Source organism: Hydra vulgaris, chromosome 06 (assembly GCF_038396675.1).
Source record: "Hydra vulgaris chromosome 06, alternate assembly HydraT2T_AEP".
Classification (NCBI taxonomy): Eukaryota; Metazoa; Cnidaria; class Hydrozoa; order Anthoathecata; family Hydridae; genus Hydra; species Hydra vulgaris.
In genome coordinates, this window is record NC_088925.1 from 3,237,269 (window position 1) to 3,244,703 (window position 7,435).

At 27.0% G+C, this 7,435-nt stretch overlaps 1 long non-coding RNA gene across 1 annotated transcript; it reads right to left on the reverse strand.

Annotated features, from left to right (window-relative positions):
• Positions 1 to 1,802: 1,802 nt before the first annotated feature.
• On the reverse strand, positions 1,803 to 6,517 carry LOC136081589 (uncharacterized). Its single transcript, XR_010638927.1, has 6 exons — positions 6,406 to 6,517; positions 5,259 to 6,273; positions 4,057 to 4,591; positions 3,839 to 3,950; positions 3,686 to 3,757; positions 1,803 to 2,019 (listed from the first exon to the last, which is right to left on the reverse strand). It is a non-coding gene; the product is annotated as an uncharacterized LOC136081589 (long non-coding RNA).
• Positions 6,518 to 7,435: the final 918 nt, after the last annotated feature.

A 7,435-nucleotide genomic window follows, 5' to 3' on the forward strand; every position in this document is an offset into this window, starting at 1 on the left:
AACAGGGGTTGATATTTTACCGGAGCCAGGGCCGGGGCCGGGTTTGTGACCGGGGCTGCATAAACATTTATACGTTTTAAAGTATAATTTTTTTATTCAAAATTCATGTTATATTTTGTATATATATGTTTATATAAACATCATTATGATCAACATGATCATCATAATTATCATTACCATCATCATCATCGTCATCATCATCATCATCATCATCATCATCATCATCATCATCATCATCATCATCATCATCATCATCATCATCATCATCATCATCATCATCATCATCATCGTCATCATCATCATCATCATTATCATCATCTTCTCTTTCGGCAAATACTACACCGTATAAATACTAAAGTTTATATAAATATGAAAGGATATTGTATGCCAGCATCAAAATAAATGCAAACATATATATTTATATCCATAATATATATACATAAAGCGCATCTCAGAGCTTTTATTCCTTCTGGACTGAATGTTTAGAAGCTTTTATTCCTACTCTTCAAGTCAAACCTCAATCTACTTCAAATTTTTTTCACCATCTTGAGCAGTTGCTTTATTAATCATTTATTTCATCTTTTTAAATGATTTAATTTAGTTAACGTAATTTCAATTTATTTAAGTTTTAAAACTAATATAAATTAAAATTGCGCTATCGCCTTTTAACTTTATATAAGTAATATAGCATTATAGGTCTTGAAATTTATAAATAACATTTAGCTATAAAAGTAATGAAATTTATATATAAGATATAGTTATATTTTTTATAACTATTGTAATATGATTATATACTTTTATACAATACTACTTATACTATACTTTTATTATATAAAACTATATATAAAGTTATAAACTTATATAAAACGTTTTCATATAGTGGGGTATTTAGAGAAAAAATGTTTGTGCACTATACTTGTTTATGTTTCGAAATTTAAGAAAAATTAAATGATCAAGCTTTTTGCAGTGGAAATTTTTTAGTAACAATTTCTATCAAATATTTTTTAAATTCAATATCATTAGCAGAAAAAAAAAATTTGCATTAATATTAAGTCAAAGATTACTAATAAAATTAATAAACTCATAAACAAATATTTTGGATCACTGTTTTCTTTGGTTTATTCATTATCAAAAATCTTCCTAAAATACCGTCTACCGCTTTTTCATCATGCACCTGTTTGTGCAACATCATCTTCTACATTCGTATCCTAATCGTCTGATTACGATTGATTCGTATCCTGATTGTCTGATTTTGTAACTTAATTTGTAACTGCAAAAAACGAGGGTAAAATAGTTACCATTTTAAATGTACATTCATAAATCAAAATTGGATTTACATAGAATAACTTCCCAGCCGGCAAATAACGTTGAAATAACGTTGAACTTACGTTGAAACCTAACGTTGAATTTACGTTAATTTAACGTTTAGAATGAAAGTTTTTTTCAACGTTAAATCAACGTTAGGTTCAAAAGTTATATCAACGTTGATTCGACGCAAAAAAACGTTACAATAACGTTGAATTTACGTTGAAACAACGTTAAGAATGACAGTTTTTTTAACGTTGATTTATCTACGTTAAACCGGTTGTTAAAAAACATTTTGTTATCACAGAAACCGTTGATAAAAACTGAGATCACCATCAAAACGTAGTATGCATATCCAATAGTGCTGTTGCACTTCTTTATTACATTATTAAGGTAGATTACGGATAATAAATCTACTCATAGTCAATACTTAGACTATTTAGAACTTTTTCAGTTTAGTCTAGTTAAAATAGTATTATTAAAGCAAGAGATAAAAGTTGTTTTATTGAAAAATGTATTTAAATATTACATATATTTACATATAATTGAACAAGATCTACAAATAACTGAATATAATCTACATATAATTGAATAAAATCTACACAAATTTCTTCTCTTTTCCATCACCTTTTAAAAATGAAGCGTATTTTAGAAAATCAAACAATATTCCATTAACCGAGGTTTCTTTTGCTCCATTGAATACAATAGAAGAAGCTGTAAATAAAAAAAATATATTAAAAAAAAAAATCAAAAAAGACAAACTTGAAAAAAATATAATGAATGGAAAGGAGTTACAACTTATAAAGGTATTCCATTTACAAAGCCATATAAATTAGTGTTTCTAAGTATATTTTTCCACCTTCGCCTTTCATACCCAGGCCATAAATTTTTTCGAAAAAATTTTTAAAAGGTAATTTAACTGTTAGACAGGGCTGTCCCGAAGTGGTCTCTCATGGGGAAGGGGGGGGGGGGTTGTATGTATTTTTTGCCAACTAGAGACACATACACAAAAAAAAAGGTCCTCAATATTTGCAATTAGCCAACTATAGTTCAAAACTAGCTAAATGTGACAAATTAAATGCTTATATGACAGCTTTGGGGGGGGGGGGGTATATATTAGTAGTAAATCACTTAAAATTTTATTTTCATTTTACACTGAATTTCATCAATAAAGACTCATCAGAAATGATGAGTCTTTATCGATGAAACACAATGTAAAATGAAAAAAAAAAATTTGCTAAGTGATTTTTTACTAATACATAATTGCTCTGTTCTTTAAAGAACAGAGCAAATATGTATTAGTATTCACCTGACCTCCAGTTGTTCTTTGATCAAATCAATAGGTAAATATATATATATATATATATATATAAGTTTAATTTTGCTGTGAGCATATAATCAGCAAGAGTGCTCGATTTATATATTTATATATAATTATATATATATATATATATATATATATATATATATATATATATATATATATATATATAATTATATATAAATATATAAATCGAGCACTCTTGCTGAATAATATATGCTCACAGCAAAATTAAACTTTTATATATATATATATATATATATATATATATATATATATATATATATATATATATATATATATATATATATATATATATATATATATATATATATATATATATATATATATATATATATATATATATATATATAGAACCCTTAGATGTTGTCCGAAAGTTTTTTCCATATTTTGTTGACAAAAAGTAAAAATTAAAATGCAAGACCGGAATTTTTTTTTTTTAATAATGATAGACTGCCTGCCCCAACCAAACCCTCAGTCGATGTAGCAGCGCTTCCTTGCGGGTCAGGCTATTTGTCAGTCAATGTAGCAGCACTCCCTTGCGAGTCAGGCTATTTGTCAGTCGATGTAGCAGCACTCCATTGCGAGTCAGGCTATTTGTCAGTCGATGTAGCAGCACTCCCTTGCGAGTCAGGCTATAAGATAGTCGATGTAGCAACACTCCGCGCATGATTTACAGTAAAAAAAATAAAAATAAAAACATTTTATTAAAAAAAATAAAAATAAAAACATTGTTTATATTGTTAAAAACATTCAAAATGTTTTAAAAACATTCAGAATGTTTTTAAAAACATTCTGGTCAATTAAATATGCGTTTTTGTGTTTTTTTTAAAAAACGATTAATTTGTAATTAAATTAATGGTTTTTACTTTCGTCCAACACGGAAATGTTGGACGAAAGTTAAAAGTAATTAAAAGTGACGTATATGTTGGCGTAAGAATCACTTTTTCCTTCCACTCTTCCCAAAGCCAACAAACTATAGATATATATATATATATATATATATATATATATATATATATATCTATATATATATACATATTGATTTGATCAAAAACCAACTGGAGGTCAGGTGAATTGACACTTCATCTAAATCTTTGATAACTGAACCTGTAAAATAAATTACAAAAAAAAATTATTTTTAGGTATAAAAATTGAAATTTATAAAATCAAAGCACATAAAACTAATACCTGCTTGGGAAAATCTCTTTGTTTATGTTTTCTTTTTCGTAAATAGACATTCTCATTATAACATTTTTCTTTTGTAGTTGTGAATTCAAATTTTTCACAATCTGTTTGCTTCCTGTGGAATTGAAATAGTTATATGAATAGTTATATATTTTGTATCAACAAAATAACTCTTCCTAACAAAATTATTTAAAAAATAATAATTGTAATAGATGTAATACCTGAAGAGAATTTAGTTTTGATTTGTGGAAACTTAAGCTGATTCTTCTCAGCATTTTAGTGCAGTCAATGCTTTGGTACCTGGAGGCCAATAAACAGTTTTATTACAAATCCAATTAGATGGAATTACACCTTCTTCTCATTGTAAATCTTCATTCCAAACAGCTCCTTTCCACATACTTGATTTTGAAAAAATTATATGAACTATTAAAAAAAGAGGAAGAAACCATAATACAAGTGTACTAACAGGCCTAGTTAAACTAGTTAAATCTTGACATTTTATAACTGTGATACTTGCTAAACAATAATATTAGTAGACATTATTAGCATAGATAAGAATTTCTTTATTTTATAAATTTATTATATTTTAAATTCATTTTTATGAATATATTTATTATTCTATAAATCTGCATAGTTCTGAATATATTATGTTCAAACAATTTTAAAACCAAATAATAACTTGAGCGTATTTTAAGAAGTCAGACAAAATGCCATCAAGTAAAGTTTCAGTTGCTTCATTGTATTGAATAGAAGAAGCTGTAAATAAAAATAAAAAAGTTTTATATATTTTATAAAGGTATACATTTCATACCATCATATAGTCTGATAAACTTCTGTTAGTATAACAAGAAAAAAATAATCAGTCCTGATCTGAATAACAAGTTAACACCAGGAATAGCATCTGGTTGTAAAAATTGCCTAACCTCGCTCATAATGTATTATAATTGTATTAATGAAAATGAAACTGTAGACATTTAACATTAATTGCCCTTAAACCATTGAAATTATACTACCAAATAAGAAGCCATTGTTCTAATATATACAGTTATAAGTTATTATAAGTTTTGACATAAAGCTGTAAACATAAAATTAAAAAAAGTTCTGAAACTAAATGATATAACTATTTAATAAAATACTTATTAAAATTCACTCCTGATATTTGTGTTTTTTTTGTCATCTAATATCTTGTCCACTTCAACAAATTTAGCTACCAACAAAATAAAACTTGTTTGGCTTATAAATTCACTATTATAATCAGGCTTTGTCATTGTATTTTGGGATTTCTTATATCAGTAAGAAAATATAACACTCTCTTTTGAAACTCTATAATTTAAAATAGTTTCACAAAACAACTTTTGTTGAACATTTTTACAAACCTAATAAAATTAAACAAAAATTCACTAAAAAATATATAATAACATACTGTCTTCAGCCATCGAGAACTTATCAACGTTATCTAATTTTGGTACTCTGTTTCCTTTTTTCTTATCCTCATTGAAAGATAAAAGAACTTTGCTTCAGGCTGCAAAATCACTTACTGTCAAAAGCAACTGTGGTTGTCAATACTGTTATTTTGGTCTTGAGACTGGTATACAAAAAGCTGTTTTTGCAGATAGCATAAAGCTTCTGCTATCAGTATAGCTAACAGCTTGTTTAATTATTCACGTGAACAGCAGTGCTCTACTGCCATTTCGCCAGTGTGTGATTAAAAGAGACATCGTTTTTTTCAATTTCTTCTGAGAAAAACACAGTATCATTGTCACTTTGAGATAAATAATCATAAAGAAATTCTTCACTTTCATAATCGCTTTTCAAATTTTTGTCTTCTTCTACTTAACTAAGATTTTGTGTAAATTTTGAATTGTCATTATATTTTTCGACTATCTCTTCTTCACTATTAGAAGATGATTCTGCCAGAGCTAGAATATTAGAGTGGCATTTTCGCCAGTTTCTTAAACAAGCCATTAATTTCTTTTGTCTTAAGAATAAGTAGAAATTTGAATACTAGATAAAACGTTTTTGAAAATTCAAAATTCAAAATTTCACACATAAATACCCTGTTTTGACATTAAACTAAAATATTGCTTTATTACTTTAAGCACCAATTCAACGGACGGTTTTTTTATAATTAAGTTTTTTTGTCAACGTTGATTTATCGTTGAAACAACATTAAATAAACAACGTTTAAATCGTAACGTTGTTTTAACGTTGAGACATAGTTGAACAACGTTGAAACAACGCTTCAACCAAATTTCAACGTTGAAACAACGTAGAGATGCCGGCTGGGTTTACATATAGATGATTTTCTGAATGGAAGTTTCTGAAATATCCTGCGCCATCCATGTTTATTTTTGACATTAAAAAATTAGTAACGTCGCGACATAACATATGCCAGCTCTGTTTCACCAATTTTCTTTAGCAAATGTAACTAAATTGAGCTAAAATACATCAAAAATAAAAAAATGTATATTTAGTTATTAAACCTCTTGGTTATTGCAAAGATGAATAACTACTGTTACACATTAATACTAGCGTTTACAAAATGAATTTAAACTGTTTATAAAACTTACGAAAAAAGTTCTTGCAGCAGGACTTTCATAACGAGAAACCAGCAACTCATATTTTTTAACTGTGTCAATGTCGTTATTAATAATTTCTAAAATATCGGAGTCTATTGATTTGTTGGCATTTAGGAAGGTAGATTGTTGTGATAAGAACTCTTTAACTTCTATGAATTAAAATGGCGCACCCGTTATTTATTTATCTGTCGTTTTGCTTTCAGTTGCTGTAAGAAAGTAAATCTTGAAAATACATTTAAGTCTAACTTAATTATTTAGCCAATAAAAAATAAGTTTTTAATAAGTTTTTTATTTCGTTTTAATTATGCCTATTTAAACCGCATGACTAAAGCTGTTATTTAGTCCTGACCAATGCCTGTATTACAATGTTATAATATAACAAACGTTTATTAAACGTCGATCAAACGTTTAGAATAACGACTTATATTAGTCAATATTGTAAACGTTTGATCGACGTTTAATAAACGTATATATTAAAAAATTTAAAGCGTAGGTTTTAAATCTATAGATGTTTACGTTTAATTAAGGTTGATTAAAGGTTTACAATATTGACTAATGTAGGTCGATATTCTAAACGTTAGATCGACGTTCAGTCGATCGTATATATAAAAAAGGTTGAATAATAAACGTATGTATAAAAAAGGTTGAAATATGCATTTCAAATCAAGCGTCGATTTTCAGTCAATAATAGGTCGCTAAACGTTTTATCCATTTTTCGACCGATTTTGACAAATATTGACCTATTCTGAACCAAACTGTGTTTACTGGGTTGTCTTACAATGTAAGAGTAGGTATAAAAACTTGAGTATCGTCAGCAAAAAGATTGAAGTGTAGTATAATAAATGATAAGTAAATATCGTAGATATAAATAACAAACAATTAAGGCCCTAGAATAGATCCCTGTGGAACTCCGCAGGTAGTGTTTTTTAATTTGGTACAGGTTTTGTTATAAGATACACATTGCTTAAATACTTCATAATTTTAACATTATTAAGATTTAGGTTTAAGTTGAGGGTGAAGG